Source organism: Heptranchias perlo, chromosome 36 (genome assembly GCF_035084215.1).
Source record: "Heptranchias perlo isolate sHepPer1 chromosome 36, sHepPer1.hap1, whole genome shotgun sequence".
NCBI lineage: Eukaryota > Metazoa > Chordata > Chondrichthyes > Hexanchiformes > Hexanchidae > Heptranchias > Heptranchias perlo.
In genome coordinates, this window is record NC_090360.1 from 9,812,165 (window position 1) to 9,836,700 (window position 24,536).

General features: G+C 43.5%; 1 protein-coding gene across 3 annotated transcripts in view; it reads right to left on the reverse strand.

The window, feature by feature from the left end:
• rps24 (ribosomal protein S24) overlaps positions 1–24,536 on the reverse strand; it is a 202,789-nt gene that overhangs the window by 168,732 nt on the left and 9,521 nt on the right. The window lies entirely within an intron of this gene.

Below are 24,536 nucleotides of genomic sequence, written 5' to 3' on the forward strand. Positions count from 1 at the left end.
TTGCGTGCAATGTAGTCCTTGAACATCAACTCTTACTGAGAATACAAATAATTAAATAAAAAGTTTATTTTATGCCTAATGCTTAGATCTTTCAAAGCAATGCAATAGATTCTTTTTTCACTGCAATGTTACCAAGTATTAGGGACTAGACAACAGTACCACATATTAATCCATGGTTGCTTAGTGGCACGAATGATGAATTACCCATTCTATTCAATAGAAAACCATTTATTATTTGCATGTTGACTAGGAAAATAGATGTTCAAAACAATGTTATGCAATGGTCAATCCTCTGGGCAGCAAATTGACCATGCTGCTTGACTGCTAACCTCTGCAGGATAGGAACTGACATTTTTCATGCTGTGAACAGGTTGGTTGTTATGCGTTGCTTATCCTGCACTGCTCTGGAATAATCTGTATATTTACACAACTGATATAACGCTTAATGATGAATGAAGTAATATACATTGGAACTGCCAAGTTAATGAGGCAATAAGTGGCTCCTGCACATTGCAGAAACAACTTAGCTTGTGGCCTTGTCATTCAGGAGCGTGCAGGAAGTGTCTCTGGCTCGGAAACTTGCCAGCTATGATAGTTTGATAGCCACATGGTCGTATACATGGTTTTTGGATTTTTTTTTTTAAAAGTGAAAGGATGATGGGAAGAGCTTTAAATAAATGTAACCTGGGCGCATTTTAATTGGAACAATAAATGCAGTCTACATTCACACAGAAAAACTAATAACAAAGGCTGCTGCTCTGCTGTAGCACTCTTTTAGCAGAAAAGCTTTTTAAAAAAACTTGCATTTATATAGCACCTTTCACATCCTCAGAATGTCCCAAAATGCCTCACAGACGATAAATTTTGATGTGTAGTCACTATTGTTATGGAGGCAAATGCAGTAGCAATTTGTGCACAGCAAGGCCCCACGAACGGCAATGAGATGAATGGTTGGTGCTGTTGCTTGTGGGATAAATGTTATTGCAAAAACTCCCCTGATCAGATGGGGTCTCAGTTTAATGTCACATCCAAAAGACTGCACTTCTGACAATGTAGTACTCCATCAATACTGCTTTGAAGTGTAAGCCTAGTTTCTATGCTCAGGTCCATGTTTCTAGTTTCTATGCCCATGATCTTGACTCAGAAGCAAGAGTTCTACCATCGAGCCAAGTTGATGCTGTTTTGAAACCAAGCGTTTTTGTCTTGGGGTCTGATCAACACATCACTGCTTGTAATGCCCAATAGAACATAATTCTGGTTAGCAATTCCTTTCTATCCCTCCACCAATTCACCACAACACACTATGGCTTTGCTAGCTATTGGATATTGATGTTGTCCCTATCACCTCTTCCAAGCTCTTGAATATCACCTGCTATTCAAAGCGCTCTGTGTAAATGCCATATTGAATTTGCATGAAATATCTGCAACTGACCTTAATTGTAAGCATCTTGCGTCTCCAACTGTGCACAGCTGAGCTGACAAGTATCAATTTGAATCAGTGAGTAGCACTCTCATTATGAATTCAAGTTCCACTCCAGGAGTTGAGCACAAAACCAAAGCTGACAGTTCAGTGCAGCACTAAGGAAATCAAAGGTGCTGTCCTTTGGATGAGGTGTTAAATCAAGGCCCCCGTCTACCTGTTCAGGTGGACAATAAAGATCTCATGGCACTATTGAAAGAGCAGGAAGTTCTCCCTGTGCCACGGTCAAGATTTTTCCCCTCAACCAACACCATCAAAAATAGATTCACTGATCTTTCATCTCATCTCTATTTATGGGATTTTGCTGTGTGCAAAATGGCAGCTACAATTGCCTACATAGCAGTCACACAATTCAGTGTAATTCACTGTATGTATCATAGTAGGTACAGCACAGGAGGAGGCCATTTGACCCATCATGCATGTGCCGGCTCTTTTAAAGAGAAATCCAATTAGTCCCATTCCCCTGCTCTTTCCCCATAGCCCTGCAATTATTTTCCCCTTCAAGTATTTATCCATTTCCCTTTTGAAAGTTACTATTGAATCCGTTTCCACCTCCCTTTCAGGCAGTGCATTCCAGATCATTACAACTCGGTGCGTTAAAAAAAATGTTTCCTCATGTTGCCTCTGGCTCTTTTGCCGATCATCTTAAATCTGTGTCCTCTGGTTACCGACCCTTCTGCCACTGGAAACAATTTCTCCTTATATACGGTCAAAACCGTTCATGATTTTGAACACTATCAAATCTCCCCTTAACCTTCTCTGTTCTAAGGAGAACAACCCCAGCTTCTCCAGTCTCTCCATTTAACTGAAGTCCCTCATCACAGGCACCATTCTAGTAAATCTCTTCTGTACCCTGCAAAGTTTCTTAGGACAATTCCGAGACATGGGAAGGTGCTACATAAATGTGTATTCTTTCTTTCGTTCCTCCTGGTACCCAGTATTCACACCTGTATACCGGAGAAGCTTCCTTTCAGATACGAGACTACGAGGACACCATCAGCTCCACCTACTGTTTTCCGTTCCTGATCAGAGATCAATATCCAGCCACAAATAGGGCTTTATTGTACATTCTGACATTCTGGACTTCTTGTCAATGCTGTTCAAAAATTTCCAGTCCTCGATAGTTTGTAATATCCACTCATTCTGCCTGGCAGCTGATATTGTAGTCTTATTGACATTCTTCCTGGCCTTCACAAGCTTGATGGTGACCAAACCATTCTGCTCAACTCCACAGCAGCCTTTACTTAGTCTCAAATAGCTACTTCTTGCACAAACAGCACCCAATTCCGATGCTACGTGTTTTCACCTATGCTAAGCTATGTCATGCTTGCTGCAGTATGTTCCAGTGAAACAACTACTTTGCTAAAGGCTTTATCTGCTTAACTGTAAGCAAGGCCCCATTGCTTCATGTTAGAAGCTGGTGTTGACAAAAGTATTTACAATTCAAGCATCAGCATATCCACATGTTATCACTTTTATTTATGGGAAGGAAGAACTGCAGAACCACTGTCTGACCAAGACAAGGACATTTGCAGAGAAGGTAAATCAAGGTCATAATGGTCAGAGTTTCAGGAACCTGCAAAACTTTGTTTCTGACCCTAGGGCCTCATCAACTCTACATTCTTTTTGGCACAAACCCTTGTCTGGTTAGTATCGTAACCTGTACTTACCTCCAGTTACAAGCACTGGTTAACAGGGTCACAACATATTCATTGCAAAGGCTTATTAACTTATAATGAAAGTTATATTTGTAATAACCAGCAAAGGAACAGTTTACAATAATTTGAGCTGCATTACAGCTTACGGAATGAATACCTTTATCCAGAAGATCGATCATAAATATTGTCTAGTCTTTATCCACTGCTCATTATCTCCAACCTGAACATCACCCACCAGGCCACTATTGCCCAAATGAATGGTACACTTGTGGGATTCAGTAACAGTTATCCAGATTCTTGGACTGCCTCCTGGACCAATTGTCCTCTATGGCTCACAGTTAAAAACTGCTGTAACTTACTTACATATCTTTTCTAACTCATCTTCCAATTGCCTTGGCACAACTGTAGAATGCTGACAGCATTGGCATTTCTGCACAGCATTTTCAGATGCAAACCAGCATTCTTTTTTAAAGTTTGAGATGGTCATACTCTCTCATTAATTGTCTCAATATCATCACAGTCAATTTGGCTCAATTGATAGCCCCCTTTGAGCAGAATGTTCTGTTTAAACTCCACTCCAGGGAGTATACTCTAGGCATTGTTGGAGGTGCTGTCCTTCGGATGAGATGTTAAACAGAGGTCATGTTCTATTGGATGTTAAAGATTCATAGCACTATTTGAAGAAAAGTAGGCTGTGTTCCTAATGTCTTGGCAAATGTTTCTTCTTCAACCAACACCACCAAGCTGGTTAGTCATCTGATTGCTGTTTTGGGGATCAGTCATTGCACTTCAAAGGAATTAATTTTATGTGAAGCACCTGGAGGATAATTAAATATATGATTGCAGGTTTTTCTCCTTTCACACCTCAGTCCTGCTATACAACATTACAGGTTACCTGCTGGAGAATAGTCATGCTCAATCCCATCAGCTTCTCTTTAGGCTGTATTGCCTTTAGCTGCTTTTCCAAAGGACACCTCCTCTTGGCATTACCATTGTCGAATTCCCCCCACCATCAACATCCTGGGGGTCACCATTGACTAGAAACTTAACTGGACCAGCCATATAAATACTGTGCCTACAAGAGCAGGTCAGAGGCTGGGTATTCTGCGGCAAGTGACTCCCCAAAGCCTTTCCACCAGGCACAAGTCAGGAGTGTGATGGATATACTCCCCACTTGCCTGGATGAGTACAGCTCCGACAACACTCTAGAAGCTCGACACCATCCAGGACAAAGCAGCCTGCTTGATTGGCACCCCATCCACCACCCTAAACATTCACTCCCTTCACCACCGGGGCACTGTGGCTGCAGTGTGTACCATCTACAGGATGCACTGCAGCAACACGCCAAGGGTTCTTCGACAGCACCTCCCAAACCCGTGATCTCTACCACCTAGAAGGACAAGGGCAGCAGGCACATGGGAACAACACCTCCTGCATGTTCCCCTCCAAGTCACACACCATCCCGACTTGGAAATATATCGTCGTTCCTTCATCGTCGCTGGGTCAAAATCCTGGAACTCCCTTCCTAACAGCACTGTGGGAGAACCTTCACCACACGGACTGCAGCGGTTCAAGAAGGCGGCTCACCACCACCTTCTCAAGGGCAATTAAGGATGGGCAATAAATGCTGGCCTTGTCAGCGATGCCCACGTCCCATGAACGAATTTAAAAAAAACAAACAAGTGGCATTTGGGTTCATGAAAATAATCTTAAATTTCCAGCAGAAATGTTTGATTTAGGTGGCAGGAGTCAACAGATCCTTCTCTGGCATTGTACATTTTTGTTACTGTTTTCAAGTAACTTACTGATATACGGCATCACTGTCCCTTTAACATCACAAAGGCAGAAATTCTTAACCCTGTCTTGCTAGAATCTGTGTCCAAAATAAACATTTTTCATGCTTAATTGTGAGAAGTAATTTGAGTTCATTAAATACTTCCTGGCATAAATCAATCCTTTCAAACTCTGTTCCCTGGTCAACTGGAAGATATAAAAGGTTCTGAACTTGGAGTAAAGGATACAAAAAAATCAATAAAAATAAAAGTCTAAGGAAACTCCTCCTTTCTGCAACTGATTTAGGAATGCCTAAACCTTCTTAACATCAAATCAAATCCAATCCAATCCCTTCAGCTATAACAAAAAGGCTCAAGTGGTCTAACCTGATTGTGAAATATGCAGCTAGCTTGATCTCTCGCACATCTTCCATAAGCAGTAGGAAATATTTTCCAGGCACCTAGTTGTCTCAAAAGACAATTACACGGATACCTTAGATCATCGCTGAAGGTTATCCAAAAGATAAAATAAATAAACTAATCATATGGTTCACTATAATTTTGTTACACATATTTCACATAACACTTTATTTTCACAAACCAAACACTTCCCAGTAGCCACTTGAACAACAGTATTGGAAGAGTGCCTCCCTGTCCTTTGTCACCAACGCAAAATACCAAATAACAGAGGGAAAAGGAAAAATAAATGGCAAAGGAAAGAATGACGCATTTATATGTCGTACAACCAATGAAGTACCTTTGAAGTGTAGTTACTATTGTAATGTAGGAAATGCAGCAGCCAATTTGTGCACAGCAAGGTCCCACTAACAGCAATCAGATAATCTGTTTTTTTCAGTGATGTTAATTAAGGGATAAATATTGGCCAGGATACCAGGGATAACTCCCTTGCTCATCATCAAATAGTGCCATGGGATCTTTTATATTCATCTGAGAGGGCAGACATCCAGACATGGTTTAACATCTCATCTGAAAGACAGCACTTCAGATAGTTCAACATTCCCTCAGTATTTCATTGAAGTGTCAGCCTAGATTAAGTGCTCAAGTCACTGGAGTGGAACTTGAACTCACAACCTTCTGACTCAGATGCAAGAGTGCTACTACTGAGCCAAGGCTGACACCTTGAAGTGGAGTAATTAAAGACAAGTAGTGAAAATTCAGGCTTTGCATTCAGGGACAAATTCAAAATTGAAACACTGCATTAGCAACTACTATATTTGTTTTCATTTACTCTAATCCCTCTCAGCTAAATTTATGACACCCACTCGATTGAAGAATGAGAAAGGTTAACCGACAAATTGACTGTGATCATCTAAATTTTTTAAGTTGTTCAATTCGGTTTTGAAATATGGAACACACTCTTCTCCATACTTGCATACGCCTTTTAATTCAGAGTGAATTCCTGTCCTCCAAATTAAAAATCTAAAGGTTTATAACGAGTATTAAAAAATTAGTTGCAAAGTGCAAAAAATATACAAGTAGTACCGTTACTTTCTTAATACGATAATTGTCATTATCACAAAAACATTTTATGCAGTCTTACTGTACAGCTGTAACCTTAAAGGGTAAGTTAATACAAATCTGAAAGTTATGCATATATAAAAGAGAACTCGAAGATCACAATAGACTCCACTTCATTTACTTGTGCCACATTCATTGCACAGGACCTCCAACCAACGCTATACACCAGATACATCGACGACATTTTCTTCCTATGGACCCACGGCGAAGAATCACTGACGAGACTACACAATAACATCAACAAGTTCCATCCCACCATCAAACTCATCATGGACTACTCCTCAGAATCGGTTTCTTTCTTGGACACACAAATCTCCATCAAAGACGGGCACCTCAGCACCTCACTCTACCGCAAGCCCACGGACAACCTCACGATGCTCCACTTTTCCAGCTTCCACCCTAACCATGTCAAAGAGGCCATCCCCTATGGACAGGCCCTGCAAATACACAGGATCTGCTCAGACGAGGAGGAACGCGATGGACACCTACAGACGCTGAAAGACGCCCTCGTAAGAACGGGATATGACGCTCGACTTGTCGATCGGCAGTTCCGACAGGCCACAGCGAAGAATCGCACAGACCTCCTCAGAAGACAAACACAGGACGCAACCAACAGAGTACCCTTCTTCGTCCAGTACTTCCCCGGAGCGGAGAAACTACGCCATGTTCTCCGCAGCCTTCAACATGTCATCGATGATGACAAACACCTCGCTAAGGCCATCCCCATGCCTCCACTATTCGCCTTCAAACAGCCACCCAACCTCAAACAGACCATCGTTCGCAGCAAATTACCTAGCTTTCAGAAGAACAGCGTCCACGACACCACACAACCCTGACACGGCAACCTCTGCAAGACATGCCAGATCATCGACACAGATACCACCATCACACGAGAGGACACCACCCACCAGGTACGTGGTTCATACTCCTGTGACTCGGCCAACGTTGTCTACCTCATACGTTGCAGGAAAGGATGCCCCGGAGCATGGTACATTGGCGAGACCATGCAGACACTGCGACAACGGATGAACGGACACCGCGCAATAATCGCCAGACAGGAGGGTTCCCTCCCAGTCGGGGAACACTTTCGCAGTCAAGGACATTCAGCCACCGATCTTCGGGTAAACGTTCTCCAAGGCGGCCTTCGAGACACACGACAATGCAAAATCGTCGAGCAGAAATTGATAGCCAAGTTCCGCATCCATGAGGACGGCCTCAACCGGCATCTTGGGTTCATGTCACGCTACACGTAACCCCACCAGCAGGAAAAAAAAGTTATCTGTTTTTAATACAACGGGACATTCTCTCTCTCTCTCTCTCTCTGCCTTTCGGGTCTCTTTCTCTCTTTGTCTGTGTAATTTGACCCATTGTGTATTCAGTATACTGGGACCTACTGTTTTCCGTGGCGAACCTGTCTGAACACCAACGACACCTTTGATTGGTGTGATGGTGTCCCAGCCTAATATAAGATATGCGATTTGAGAACCTCTCATTCACTCACTCACCTGACGAAGGAGATAATCTCCGAAAGCTTGTGATTTTCAAATAAAACTGTTGGACTATAACCTGCTGTTGTCAGATTCCTTACATTGATACTCCATTCAGTTTGGAGCAAAATAATCAGGGTAGCACTTAAACTCACCTCCCAAATCAATTATGTGTGTCAATTGGTATTGTTATCAATCTGACACAGATACAATTTTTCTTTCTTTAGAAAATTAATGACGATCTTTTTTTAAATTACATTCACAGCAATCTGATGCAAATTTCCTAATTCACAGCTGTGCATCCAATGGTGGGAGATTTTACTCTGAGGATTGGAATAACCATTACATTTGTATTAGCGAACAGTGGCAGAGCTGGGTTTGGCTTTCTGGGTAGGTCAAACTCCAGATTTGGCCGACTTGGCAGGAAGGAGACTGAGCTGGGAACCGCAGATTGCTGTCATACCTAGTCCAAAGGCCGAGCCCGGAAAAGCACAGACTCGCAGGCTAAACCCGGAGTTAATTTATTGCTCAAAATCTAGTTACCCTGAACTGAGTGACTTATTAGGCCACTTTAGAGGGCATTAAGAGTCACCTGTGGGCCAAAGCAGGTAAGGGTGGCAAGTTCTCTTCCCTGAAGGATATTAGTGAACCAGTTAGGTTTTCATAACAATCCAACAACTTTCATTGGTCATTGTTTTTTTGGTGCCAGCCAACACATTTATTGAATTGAATTCCACAATTTGCCAGCTGGGATTTGAACTCAAGACCTCTTCCCCATTTAAAACACTACTATGTACAGCAAACATTTCCTAGTGCCTTTGCACATGCAAAGGTGTTGGGGTATACTTTGCAACCCACCCCACTGTGTACAGCAATGTAAATGAGCTGCAGTAAAGTTATTCTGGCTGGTTCTTTCGGTGGCCCAGTGGGTGAATGGATTGCGTGAATCATTACTAAACCATTTGGAGCAAGAAGGCAATATGGTGGGTAAGGCCCTACAATTGGCTTCAGCATTCTTGGTTGAGGGAAGAAATATCAGCTACATTTCTGTACATGATTGCTGTTCAGTGACCTGTGTTAGAAAGTGTGTGCATGTGGGGGGGTGGGGGAGTTGTTGGGTGAGGGGAGGATTGGGCTTGACTGCGATGTCCCATACAATCAAATATTATACCAACACACAATGTCAAAGCCACACACGAAGAAGGCCAATTGCCTGAGGTGCTGGAGAACTCCTCACACTCAACACAAGTCAGCACCTTTTTTACATAGAATTACATAGTCTACTGCAGAGAAACAGGCCATTCGGCCCAACTGGTCTATTGCCGGCGTTTATGTTCCACACGAGCCTCCTCCCACCCCTCTTCATCTAACCCTAGGCAAGTGGAGAAAGGAATGAAATTGGGAGAGGGGTCATTTATTCTGACTGGTACCTGGAGGAAACTACAGGTCCTTTTGCACTTATCTGTAAAACTGTCTCTGTCTAAGGAAAGTATATGGCATTCTTCCTCTGACTGATGCTGGTGTCTGGGCTTTGATGTGTAGTGCTATATACCTGATTGCTATATTCAGTGTGAACACAGGGGAATGGCTCCCCATGGTTTAGTACCTTGAACATTGGGCCATTTATTTCTGCAATATATAAAGTGGTTAAAATCCTAACAGCCCCTGGTCCCAGTACAAACAAGGTTTTAGCATGTAGCAAAACTGAACTTCACACCAATGTGTGTGTATATACATTTGGTATATATATTATATATACTGGGGTGCGTATGGTTTAATTATTTTAAACTCACTAAAAAAGTGAGATTGTCATTTCTTTCATGCGCTATCCACATACCATTTTATGCCTGGTAGTGTGCTAAAGTTTGCTGCTGTGACAATTCATGGTCCTTAAAGTAAAGGTCACCAACAATTTTCTCTTTAAAAACTGCCTTTTAAAAATACAATTAGTAGGATTGTTTCTTGATTTTTTTTCTCAAAAAATATACTTTATTCATAAAATTTGCAGCAATACATACAATACAGTTGTCATATCACATTCCAAACGTACACAATACAGATTTTACAATTTGCAGGTTACATCAAGTACAGTTCAATGAACACATTGGACATAATTACAGTTCATGACACTCTAGGGTGCCTCATTGCAATACACTCAATACACATTTTTGATAACAGGTACATTACAGATTCTTTCCAGGTTCATTACAGATTCATTACAGTTACATTACATCAGTTAGAATTTTACATTCTGCCCGAGGGGGTTTTTCCCTGATTGCAGCCCCTCAGTATACAATGGCGGGAAGGCTCTAAACGGTTGCCTTTCCCCACAGAGCCTTTGCAGCGGCCGCACCCATCCTCAGTGCGTCCCTCAGCACGTAGTCCTGGACCTTGGAATGTGCCAGTCTGCAACACTCGATCGAGGACAGCTCCTTGTACTGGAAGACCAGCAAGTTTCGGGCAGACCAAAGGGCGTCTTTCACCGAGTTGATGGTCTTCCAGCAGCAGCTGATGTCCGTCTCAGTGTGCGTCCCCGGGAACAGCCCGTAGAGCACAGAATCCTGTGTTACGGAACTGCTCGGGACGAACCTGGACAGATACCATTGCATCTCTCTCCAGACCTTCTTTGCAAAGGCACATTCCAGAAGGAGATGGGTGACGGTCTCGTCTCCACCGCAGCCTCCTCTGGGACAGCGCGCGGTGGCGCTGAGAGTCCGGGAGTACATGAAGGATCTGATGGGAAGGGCCCTTCTCACCACCAGCCAAGCTAGGTCTTGGTGCTTGTTTGAAAGCTCTGGCGATGCGGTGTTCTACCAAATGACATTGACAACCGACAGGATCCACCATCTCCTTTTCCCGCAGGGTCTCGAGGACGTTACATGCGGACCACTTGCTGATCGCCTTGTGGTCAAAGGTGTTTTTCTGCACAAACTTTTCCACGAAGGACAGGTGGGGCGGAATGGTCCAACTGGACGGAGCGTTCCGTGGCAGTGTGGCCAGGCCCATCCTTCTCAACACCGGGGACAGGTAGAACCTCAGCACGTAGTGACACTTTGTGTTTGCGTACCAAGGGTCTATGCACAGCTTGATGCAGCCGCACACATAGGTGGCCATCAGGATGAGGGCCACGTTGGGCACGCCTTTCCCCCCTTTCTCTGGAGATTTGTACATCGTGACCCTGCGGACACGGTCCATTTTTGATCTCCAGACAAAGCGGAAGATGGCTCGGGTGACTGTCGCGGCGCAGGAGCGAGGTATGGGCCAGACCTGCGCCACGTACAGCAACACCGAGAGCACCTCGCACCTGATGACCAGGCTCTTGCCCACGATCGAGAGGGATCGTCGATCCCACAGTCCCAGTTTCTGCTTAACCTTGGAAATACGCTCCTCCCAGTTTTTGGTGCACGCCCCGGCCCCCCTGAACCAGATCCCCAGCACCTTCAGGTAATCCGACCTGACAGTGAAGGGGACAATGGATCGGTCGGTCCAGTTCCCAAAGAACATGGCCTCGCTCTTGCTACGATTTACCCTGGCCCCTGAGGCCAGTTCGAACTGGTCACAGATGCTCATCAATCTGCGGACCGAGAGCTGATCCGAGCAAAAGACGGCGACGTCATCCATGTACAGGGAGGCCTTGACCTGAGTAGATTGTTTCTTGATGCATTTATCAGGTTGGATCAGCTGGAATTTGAAACAATACCCTAAGCCTTCACTGTACAAGGGTACTCGTAAACATCCCTTTTTATCTTGTTCTTAATATGAGACGAATAAAAAAAAAATCCGTGAGAATTGCAACCTTAGCTATTAAAGTAGGACAAATTCCCCTGTTACACAACGAATTTAAGTTAACACATTCCCTCACTTCATTATTAACTTAACATAGAATTGATTTTGTCCACAGACATCACACATCCCATGATTCACTGTTCAGCACAGCAGGAATGATGATCTCTTAATGTCCTGTTTATGTGGCAGCCACTAATTCAGTTTTGCACCAATGTTGAGCTATTTTGAAATAAAATCCACCGTGTGAATGATGCAAATGTGTTTGTTCCGCTGTCACTGAATGCCTACCTTATAATGCTGGTTTTAACTCAGCTGTGAAGCAAATCAGTATGGTGTAAACAGTTTGCAAATCCCCTCTGGTTTTCTGCTCCATTGTGCAAAAATGCTTCATGCAATTGATGTATTCTGTACTGCCTGATGCATGTATTGCTTCAGGGAGAAGATGTCCTGTAAATACTGAGGAAGATCAAATTCAGTTCTAATCAATAGATATGAACTGACAGTATCAAGCACTCTGAAGTCTATTACAGAACTAAAGCCTGTTTATACTATTACCCCATAGACAGTGGCAAACAGTAGCATTCAATTGGGACTTGGTTGTCATTATACATGCCACAAATCAAAAAAGCCGGCTTAAAAGAAACTCACGTTGGAGGTGGGATTCAAATGTTGGAGATGCCATAGGTAGCTTCTGAGTTTCTATTTCCCACCGTCATTAAGTCAGGTTGATGGCAAAAACAAAATTAAAGACACCCAAAAAATACGGCCACCACTAACACAGCTGGAAACTTGGCACAAAGCAGAGAATGCTGGAAACACGCAACAGGTTTGCCAGCAGTTGAAAACAGAATCTTACAGCACACAAGTAGGCCATTCAGCCTGTCGTGCCCGTGCCGGCTCCCCTGCTCTTTCCCCACAGCCCTGCAAGTTTTTCCTTTTGATAGAATGGAAAAGAGATGACATTTTGGGCAGAGATCCTTCATCCTAAGTTGATTGTCCTATTTCTCAGCCCTTCCCAATAATCTCTGTACCAGTTGGATAGCAATTTTAGCACTACTTACCACTGGTGTGTAACACTTGAAAGTCGTGAGGGGAAAACCTGAAGTAGAACTGCTGCCACATTGTAGAAAATCTCCATTACCACAATTTTGTTTTGTGCTTCTATACAAGTATCCTTGCAGTGTGTGTGAATGTCCAGACAAATAATTGGCAAAACTACCAGAGGGGAGATGAGGAGAATTTTTTTTTTTTAACACAGCAAGTTGTTATGATCTGGAATGCACTGCCTGAAAGGGTGGTCAAAGCAGATTCAATAGTAACTTTCAAAGGGGAATTGGTTAAATGCTTGAAAAGGAAAAGTTTACAGGGCTTTGGAGAAACAGGAGGGGAGTGTGACTAATTGGATGGCTCCTTTCAAAGAGCCAGCACAGGCATGATGGGCCTAACGGCCTCCTTGTGCTGTAAAACTCTATGGCCTCAATTTTAAAACCCCGCCCGCCCCACCTCGACGGGCAGGAAAGGGTCAGGTTAAAATCTTTAAAATCGCGATCCCGCCTCCAATCCTCCACGTTTCCAGCCGCCGTAATATTAACGGCGGCAAATCAGGCCCTCGACGAGGCTCCCGCTAAAGGCATGCAAAAGTGGCAGCCTGATGGCATCATGTATTCTTATGGGGCATGTGACACAGGCCAGCAAGGACAGTGGCAAGGATTCTCTATCGAGTTTTGGATTCCCCTCCATTTACCTAGATATTTGGCAGTTAAGGTGCATTCTGGTTCATGAGGAACATGGAGTTCATTTATGAGTGGCTGGTGCCGCTGAACTCAAGGAGAACATCAAGTGTAAAAACCAAAAAACATAACAGAAGGGTCACCACCCGAAACATTAACATATGTTTTTCAAATGGTGACTTACTTATGGTGCATTTCCAGCATTTCAGTTTGTTTTTCTCCATTCTTTTTAAATACACTTACTCATAATTTAATTTACCCTTCACATGGTAAGCTCCATAGCTGATCAACAAAGGTACGAGACAATCTAAGGGACCTGGGTTGTGCAAATACTGTTCAGCAGCATCAATTATTTATTTAGTGCATATTCGGGCACTATAGATGGATTCATAAGTATTTTTCCTTTATCATTATACAATTTCAACACAAATTTTTATTACTAATGCCTCATGAATTGTTTTTCTCATCTTGTAAGATCACAACACTCCCAGTTTTTTTAAAAAAATCTCTTTTCCTGATATGAAAGGGCTGTAAAAGATTGCACTGAACTGGATAAATTGGAGCCATAAGCTAAAGCCAGTTTATGCTCAGTGAAATTTTCCAAAAGTAGAATATTGCTGAATTGACCCAATTAGTCCCAGAAGGTGGGTTCTTCTGTTGAAAGGTTACTCATTAATTTTTTCGTTGAGTGCCACAGTTTAAGCATTGACTTCCCAGACCTACAATAAAGAAACTCCATTTGCTTTATTAAAAAATGTACATTTTTTAAAAAAGTTTCTCTCTTTCTCCAAAATCCAGTATCCAATAGCAGCCCAGAGCAGTGGGCTGCGAAATGGGGTTCAGAGACACAAGTCCAACAGCTCTGCTAAGGGCCATAGGTGCACATAATCTAGACTGACACTTTAGTGAAGTACTGAGGGAATGCTGCACTGTCGGAAATGCCGTCTTTCGGATGAGATGTTAAACCGAGGTCTGCCCTCTCAGGTGGACATAAAAGATCCCATGACACTATTTCGAAGAAGAGCAGGGGAGTTCTCCCCGGTGACTTCAATCAACATCACTAAAAAAATTATCTGGTCATTATCACACTGCTGTTTATGGGACCTCGCTGTGTGCAAATTGTCTGCCACGTTTCCCACATTACACCAGTGACACTTCAAAAGTACTTCATTGGCCGTAAAGGGCTTTGGGATGTCGTGAAAGGCACTATATAAATGCAAGGCTTTCTTTCTTAGGTGAAGGGGCGGTGGGACGCAAATACCCACCTCCCAACTAAGAGCACTATTGCCACTCCTCGATTGAAAGTCAAAGCAACTCAGCAGGTTTCTGTTCATGACTTTAATTCCTCTCCCTTTCCTACTTGTCCAACGGGTAGCAATAGAAGCATTGTGACTAAATACTATCCTCCGGTCATTCCTTTGAAAAGATGGACATTTTTTTTTAGGAAAATACTTTGAAACCAAAAGAAAAATGTAATGGCCTGCAAAGTGGCTGCATAGTTCATTTAGCAGCCAACACTGGTAAGTTGTTGATTCCAACCATGGTTCTGTTTATTCAACACAGATGACTTGCCTCTTAGACCATTTTAATTGGTTAAACTCCTTCAGATGAGACGTTAAACTGAGGCCTCGTCTGCCCTCTCAGGAGGACCTAAAAGATCCCATGGCAATATTCGAAGAAGGGCTGGGGAGTTATCCCCGGTGTCTTGGTCAATATTTATTCCTCAACCAACATCACTAAAATTAGATCATCTGGTCATTATCACATCACTGTTTGTGGGATCTTGCTGTGTGCAAATTGGCAGCCGGGTTACCTACATTACAACAATGACACTTCAAAAGTACTTCATTAATTGTAAAGTGCTTGGGGATGTCCTGAGGTCGTGAAAGGCGCTATATAAATATAAGTCTTTCTTTAAATATTAGTTATCTATTTCTACATTAGACTGTGTATAATCGATCGTATGGCTGAAGCCAATTTGAAATTAACTCAACAAGATTATAATTGAAAAGTCACATTCATAAATGGGGTTTCAATGTCAAATTAGGATGCTCTTATGGACCAAAATCAGTATGGTGCCTTCCTTTTTAATATTTACTTTGTTTCCTTTAAAGAAAGAGATTTTTGCATTCACCAGTGAGTGCTGGAGATGGAACACTTTTCCATTACTTCACCCAGTGTCAGCGCTAAGCACTCCCAATTTAGGAATATGGGTTGCAGACACTTACTCCCTTTAGACTGCCTGAATGCTGTGTTTGAACCCTCTTGAAAAGACCACCACTTACTACACAACTTTCAATTTCATACACCAACCAATGGAATACGTGAGTCATTGGAAACAAATTATAACCAATTTGTGCTATGGAAGATTGCCGACCAGGGACAGTTTTAAAAGGAGACTGACCAGTAGTTAGGAGAAGAGACAGGAGAGCTCCACATCATTTTTCATGAAGTCATACACAAGTATTACAGTGGCATTTTCCAAACCAATGATGCATTTGACACAATTCATGTCAATGTAAGTGTGCGCTTGGCCTACAAAAAAAGGTCAAAAAGGTCTTATTGCCTTCATGGAGACTTTCAATCTCTTCAGTAGAAGCCATACTGCAATCCCATTCTTAGACTAAAAAAAGTGTTGTACCCAACTGTTGGTCAATTTCGAGACCCTTTTCCGCTTCCAATGCATTTTTTAAAATTAGTTTACTAATTCATTGAATTTTTCTCTGCAGAGAATGCTTACTACACTCTCTTCCGATCAGAAAAACAAAGTGTCCAACTGAGCAAGAGTCTTCTCCCCATGACTTTCCAGCTGCAGAAAAATTCAAATAGAGCAAGATGGAGAATGGCAATTCTGTTTTCTTCTCCTTGCTCTGCATCAGTGTGAAGTGTCTTCCTTCTTGCAATACACCCACCGCAAGGATTGTTTTTTATTTTAACTCTACCCATGCAAGGAATGTGTGTCTGTTGTGAATCATAATCTATGATTAAAATACGGGATCTTTAGTGAGGAAAGCTTCTAGCCACCAGATTAGAGCTAATAGTGAACAGTTAAATTGCAATCCCAAGCTTGTTTGAATCAGAGTTGCAATTAACTTTCAAAGTTGTCCTCTCTAATTAGAAACGTTTGTCAGTCCTCTGATTGAACACTAGATGGGAGACTGAAAGGAAAATATAGTTATGGATTTTAGCACAACAGTAAAGGTTTAACAAAATCAAATATTAGCTGACTCTTGCACTAAAACTTGGATAAATGAATTGCTTTGAGTTATTGATTTGCCATTTAGTTTTTTTTTAAATTGCATTTTCCATTACTGTATGCAATTCACACATTCACAAGTGCTCTTGCGCAGAACAGATATTTCTTGGCTACATTAATCCATGGCTTGTAGTGACTCTCTGACCATTATAACCCTCCTGTGTATCTACTTACGAGTGAATATGTTGTCATAGCATGAGCAAGCCTGCAAATAATTTATGTGCAAACAGAAATGATGCTCGTACCAATTAGAAGCCTATGCAGATATTATTAAATGATCTTGGACAAATCATGTTGAATTATTTTATTTTATACATGTATTTATTTGCAATATTTGGAAGCGCTGAACCAATATGAATGAGATTTGCCTGTGAAGTGCACATTAAATGGATTGTCACCGGGTCAGATTTGAAGTATGAGTCTTTAAAGAACCAGGATGAAAATAAATAGATTATAATTTCCAAGTGAAATAATTTCTTGAGGTTGTCAAGCAAACGTCGAACACTGGGAAAGGAAAAGGACATGGAAAGGAACAGCTTGTACGAAAGATTTATTTCTGTTTGGCCAAACTACACTTGTGAGCAGTATTGAAAGTGAGCCTATAGCACCCCCTACCATAACAGAGCAGTTAATATGCAGTTGGTGTTTGATAAATAAAATGCTCAGAATACATTTGCTATACAAACAACATTTGAACACTTAAGATATAACATTTATCTTGTGAAAATATAGCCTTGTATATTTTAATAGGAAAAAGCTGCAGTTGATGTAATGCACCAATTCTTGAGGATGGCTGTTTTATAGTGACAGTCAAATTCTGTTCTTATGACAGAGTTCCAGGATTTTTACTATGCTTTGATTGTAATATTCTGCAGTTCTGTCCATCTTTCTGTGAAAACTAGTCAGTGGCCTTGACCATAAGGAATTTAACCTCAGCCTTCACTTATGTCAAGGAATTGGCAATAGGAGCCACAGGCAGTCTTTTTAAAAGTGCTGAAGTGAGGCTTTACTGTTCATTTTTTTACACTCATCTAGGTAAGGGATATCAGTGTTGGGGAATGGGTATTTTCCTTTTGAGGCACTTGGTGTCAGCATCAAGCACTCCTGGTCGGGTATACACAGCCATACCTGATTTACTAGAATGATACCAGGGATGAGACACTTCAGTTACGTGGAGACACTAGAGAAGTTGGGGTAGTTCTCCTTGGGGGTCAAGGTTGGGGGAGATTTAATAGAGGTGTTCAAAATTATGAAGGGTTTTGTTCGGAGCTAGTAAGGAAAAATTGTTTCTAATGGCAGGAGGGTCAGTAACCAGAGGAACTGAATTGATCACATTAGGGGGTTGAACAGGAGATTTAAAGAGTACTTTTTCCTCTCATTGGCACTGGGTTTTTTCTTTTTTTTGCCTCTTCCAGATTACATGGCTGCGGGCGAGGGTATGAGGCTGGGAGGCGGGCAGGGAGGTCAGAAGTGTTGAGTTATCATGGTGTGGTGCAGGCTTGATGGACCAGCTTGTCTTCTCGTATGTTCGTAGGACACAGATTTAAGATAATAAGCAAAAGAACCAGAGGGGAGATAAGAATTTTTTTTTTTTTAAAACACAGCAAATTGTTATGATCTGGAATGCACTGCCTGAAAGGGTGGTGGAAGCAGATTCAATAGTAACTTTCAAAAAGCAATTACATACTTGAAAAGGAATAATTTGCAGAGCTATGGGGGAAAAGAGCAGGGAGGTGGGACTAATTGGACAGCTCTTTCAAAGAGACTGTACAGGCACAATGGGCCAAATGGCCTCCTTGTATACTGTATGATTCTATGATATAAAAAATGTTGCAAATAAAACTTGTTTGGGAATTGGACAATGAAGGACACTTTTTAAAAAACTCATTTATGGGATGTGGGCATCACTGGCAAGGCCAGCATTTATTGCCCATCCCTAATTGCCTTCGAGAAGGTGGTGGCGAGCTGCCATAGTGGTTATGTTACTGGACGAGTAATCCAGAGGCCTGGACTAAAATCCAGAGTCACGCGTTCAAATCCCGCCACAGCAGCTGGCGAATTTAAATTCAATTAATTAAAAATTTGATTAATTAAATTTTAAAAAATCTGGAATTAAAATACTAGTATCAGTAATGATGGCCATGAAACTACCGGATTGTCGTAAAAACCCATCTGGTTCACTAATGTCCTTTAGAGAAGGAAACCTGCTGTCCTTACCCGGTCTGGCCGAAATGTGACTCCAGACCCACAGCAATGTGGTTGATTCTTAATTGCCCTCTGAAATGGCCCAGCAAGCCACTCAGTTATAAAATCTCACTACAAAAAGTCATAATAAGAATAAAACCGGACGGACCACTAGGCACCGGACATGACAACGGCAAACCAAGCCCAGTCGACCCTGCAAGGTCCTCCTCACTAACATCTGGGGACTTGCGAGAGCTGTCCCACAGACCAGTCAAGCAACAGCCTGACATAGCCATACTCAGAATCATACCTTTCAGCTAACGTCCCAGACTCTTCCATCACCATCCCTGGGTATGTCCTGTCCCACAGGCAGGACAGACCCACCAGAGGTGGCGGTACAGTAATATACAATCAGGAGGGAGTGGCCCTGGGAGTCCTCAACACTGACTCTGGACCCCATGAAATCTCATGGCACCAGGTCAAACATGGGCAAGGAAACCTCCCGCTGATTACCACCTACCGTCCTCCCTCAGCTGATAAATCAGTCCTCCTCCATGTTGAGCACCACTTGGAGGAAGCACTGAGGGTAGCGAGGGCACAAAATGTACTCTGGGTGGGGGACTTCAATGTCCATCACCAAGAGTGGCTCGGTAGCACCACGACTGACTGAGCTGGCCGAGTCCTGAATGGCATAGCTGCCAGACTGGACCTGTGTCAGGTGGTGAGCGAACCAACACGAGGGAAAAGCTTACTTGACCTTGTCCTCACCAATCTACCTGTCGAAAATGCATCTGTCCATGACAGTAGTGGTAGGAGTGACCACCGCACAGACCTCGTGGAGATGAAGTCCCGTCTTCGCACTGAGGACACCATCCAACGTGTTGTGTGGCACTACCACCGTGCTAAATGGGATAGATTGAGAACAGATCTAGCAGCTCAAAACTGGGCATCTGTGGGCCATCAGCAGCAGAATTGTATTCCAGCACAATCTGTAACCTCATGGCCTAGCATATTCCTCACTCGACCATTACCAACAAGCCAGGGGATCAACCCTGGCTCAATGAGTAGTGTAGAAGAGCATGCCAAGAGCAGCACCAGGCGTACCTAAAAATGAGGTGCCAACCTGGTGAAGCTGCAACTCAGGACTACATGCATGCTAAACAGCGGAAGGAACAAGCTATAGACAGAGCTAAGCGATTCCACAACCAACGGATCAGATCAAAGCTCTGCAGTCCGACCACATCCAGTCGTGAATGGTGGTGGACAATTAAACAACTAACGGGAGGAGGAGGCTCTGCAAACATCCCCATCCTCAATGATGGCAGAGTCCAGCACGTGAGTGCAAAAGACAAGGCTGAAGCGTTTGCAACCATCTTCAGCCAGAAGTGTCGAGTGGATGATCCATCTCGGCCTCCTCCCGATATCCCCACCATCACGGAAGCCAGTCTTCAGCCAATCTCGATTCACTCCACGTGATATCAACGGCTGAGTGCACTGGATACAGCAAAGGCTATGTGCCCCGACAACATCCCGGCTTTAGTGCTGAAGACTTGTGCTCCAGAACTAGCTGCGCCTCTAGCCAAGCTGTTCCAGTGCAGCTACAACACTGGCATCTACCCGACAATGTGGAAAATTGCCCAGGTATGTCCTGTCCACAAAAAGGACAAATCCAATCCGGCCAATTACCGCCCCATCAGTCTACTCTCAATCATCAGCAAAGTGATGGAAGGTGTCATCGACAGTGCTATCAAGCGGCACTTACTCACCAATAACCTGCTCACCGATGCTCAGTTTGGGTTCTGCCAGGACCACTCGGCTCCAGACCTCATTACAGCCTTGGTCCAAACATGGACAAAAGAGCTGAATTCCAGAGGTGAGGTGAGAGTGACTGCCCTTGACATCAAGGCAGCATTTGACCGAGTGTGGCACCAAGGAGCCCTAGTAAAATTGAAGTCAATGGGAATCAGGGGGAAAACTCTCCAGTGGCTGGAGTCATACCCAGCACAAAGGAAGATGGTAGTGGTTTTTGGAGGCCAATTCTCTCAGCCCCAGGACATTGCTGCAGGAGTTCCTCAGGGCAGTGTCCTAGGCCCAACCATCTTCAGCTGCTTCATCAATGACCTTCCCTCCATCATAAGGTCAGAAATGAGGATGTTCGCTGATGACTGCAGCGTTCAGTTCCATTCGCAACCCCTCAAACAATGAAGCAGTCTGAGCCCGCATGCAGCAAGACCTGGACAACATCCAGGCTTGGGCTCATAAGTGGCAAGTAACATTCGTGCCAGATAAGTGCCAGGCAATGACCATCTCCAACAAGAGAGTCTAACCAGCTCCCCCTGACATTCAACGGCATTACCATCGCCGAATCCCCCACCATCAACATCCTGGGGGTCACCATTGACCAGAAACTTAACTGGACCAGCCATATAAACACTGTGGCTACAAGAGCAGGTCAGAGGCTGGGTATTCTGCGGCGAGTGACTCACCTCCTGACTCCACAAAGCCTTTCCACCATCTACAAGGCACAACTCAGGAGTGTGATGGAATACTCTCCACTTGCTTGGATGAGTGCAGCTCCAACACTCAAGAAGCTCGACACCATCCAAGATAAAGCAGCCCGCTTGATTGGCACCCCATCCACCTCCCTGAACATTCACTCCCTTCACCACCGGCGCACTGCAGCTGCAGTGTGTACCATCCACAGGATGCACTGCAGCAACTTGCCAAGGCTTCTTCGACAGCACCTCCCAAACCCGCGACCTCTACCACCTAGAAGGACAAGAGCAGCAGGCACATGGGAACACCACCTGCACGTTCCCCTCCAAGTCACACACCATCCCGACTTGGAAATATATCGCCGTTCCTTCATTGTTGCTGGGTCAAAATCCTGGAACTCCCTTCCTAACAGCACTGTGGGAGAACAGTCACCACACGGACTGCAGCGGTTCAAGGCAGCGGCTCACCACCACCTTCTCGAGGGCAATAAATGCTGGCCTCGCCAGCGATGCCCACATCCCGTGAACAAATAAAAAAAAACTGCTGCAGTCCGTGGTGAAGGTTCTCCCAGTGCTATTCGGTAGGGAGTTCTAGGATTTTGACTTAACAACAATGAAGGAACAGCAACATATTTCCAAGTCGTGCTCGTGAGAGACTTGGAGGGGAATATGCAGGTGGTGGTGTTCCCATGCACCTGCTACCCTTTTTATTCTACATGGTAGAGGTCACTTGTTTGGGAAGTGCTGTCAAAGAAGCCTTGGCAAGTTGCTGCAGTGAATCATGTACATGGTACACACTGCAGCCATGGTGTGCCGGTGGTGGAGGAAGCGAATGTTTAAGGTGGTGGATCGGGTGCCAAGGAAGCAGGCTGCTTTGTCCTGGATGTCTATTCTGTCGAGTGAATGTAAGTATACAGACTGCTACTAATAATTAAAAATTGGTATGTTATTTACTTTGCTTAATTCAAAGTGAGAGTTTAGTGGTAAAAATAATTAGAATCATAGAAGTTTACAACACGGAAACAGGCCCTTCGGCCCAACATGTCCATGTCACCCAGTTTATACCACTAAGCTAGTCCCAATTGCCTGAACTTGGCCCATATCCCTCCATACCCATCTTACCCATGTAAATAGAATTAAGATATTTAGACTCTACGTAGGGAAAGAATATGGTACAAGTTGTATTATGAGGATATCCTGTCACCACACAGCATATTGCTACCATACTTTAAACATGTGGCTCTTGTGCATTGAAAGATGGGCTATACCCGATTTATGTGTTCGAAGACTCTACAATGAAAACAGAGAGCACTTATTTAATTACCTAAAATACCATCCTCATCTAACAGGTTCTGTAACTACACAATTGCAAAAGCATCATCTTAACCGATGCAGGACCTAACCACTGCAAGGTTTTTTCTCCCCATCATTGTCTTTATAGCCCACTCATCTATGTGTATCCTCCAGATGTATAAGTGAACGATCCAAACCCCAGACTGCTCAGCAGGCAGTACCATTCAAAGGAAACCATACAGCTAATGAGTTATTCCTCCCCCAGATTTCCAGCAACCCTGGTGATAGTAATTGTTATTTAAAGTGAACGAAAGCTAACAGAGGATTCAAAAATGAGTTGCATAGGCACAATTCAGACACTTCATTGAACAGAAGAATGACAGAGGCTGAAGAATTTTACACTTAAGAAAGGAGACTTTCGAAACTCAACTTCTTTTAACTGCTGAAAAGGTAGAGGAAATATTATACAGGTCATCAACCCAAAACATTAACTCAGTTTCTCTCTCCACAGATGCCGCCCGACCTGCTGTTTTCTCCAGCATTTTCTGTTTTTATTTCAGCTTTCTAGCATCCACAGTATTTTGCTTTTGAATCATTCCTCAGGTTTTTTTAAAATGCTGAAAAAATTGGCAATGTCGCTTCAAGCAAGTTATTTAACTCTAAGTGGAGGGCTAGAGTACACAAATATAAAATTAACAAACGTTAACAAGATTTGAAAGGGTTCTCCCTCCCCCCACACAAAAGCAGCGGGTGTGTGAAATAGACTCTCAACTAAAGCAGCTAATTTAGTATAGAAATCATAGAAAGTTACGGCACAGAAGAAAGCCATTCAGCCCATCGTATCCGTGCCGATAGTATCAATTAAGAACTGAGACAGGCAACCAAAAGCTTGGTCAAAGGGGTAGGTTTTAAGGCGCGTCTTAAAGGAGGAGAATTGGAGGTTTAGGAAGTTCCAGAGCTTAAGGCCTAAATGGCTGAAGGCATGGACGCTAATCACGAGGCGAAGGAAGTGATGAGATGCACAAGAGGCCAGAGTTGGAGGTACGCAATCCTTGGAGGAGGTTACAGATAAAGGATGGAGCAAGGCCATGGAGGAATTTGAACACAAGGAGACTTCTGAAATCGAGGCTTGGCTCGACTCGACTGGGAGCCAACGTAGGTCAGCGAGCACAGGGGTGATGGGCAGATGGGACTTGGGGCGAGATAGGATACAGGCTGCAGTTTTGGATGCACTTAAGCTTATGAAGCACGGTAGATTGGAGGTCTGGAATAATTGAGTCTGTAGGTAACAAAAGTATGCATGAGGGTTACAGCAGCAGATGGGCTGAGGCAGGGGCAGAGATGGATGATATTACAGAGGTGGAAATAAGCGGTCTGTGTGATGAGGGTCATAAGCTCAGCTCTGGGTCAAACAGGACGCCAAGATTGCAAACTAGTCTGGTTCAGCCTGAGACAGTGGTCAGGGAAGGGGATGGAATCGGTGGCTAGGGAAGAGTTTGTGGCAGGGACTGAAGACAACAGCTTAAGTCTTTGCAATGTTTAATTGTAGGAAATTTCAGCTCATCCGCAACTGAATGTAGGATAAGCAATCTGATAACAGAGACAGTAGAGGTGAGGTACAGTTGGGTGTCATCAGCATAGATGTGGAACCGGACATGCTTTCAAATGATGTCGCTGAGGGGCAGCATGTAGATGAGAAATAGGAGTGGGCCAAGGATAGATCCTCAGGGACTCTAGAGGTAACCTGGTCGGGAAGAGAAGCCATTGCAGGAGATTAACTGGCTACGACTGGATAGGCAAGTACTCCATGGAAGTTGCATATAATTTATCGCAACTTTTAAAAAAGAAATCTACCA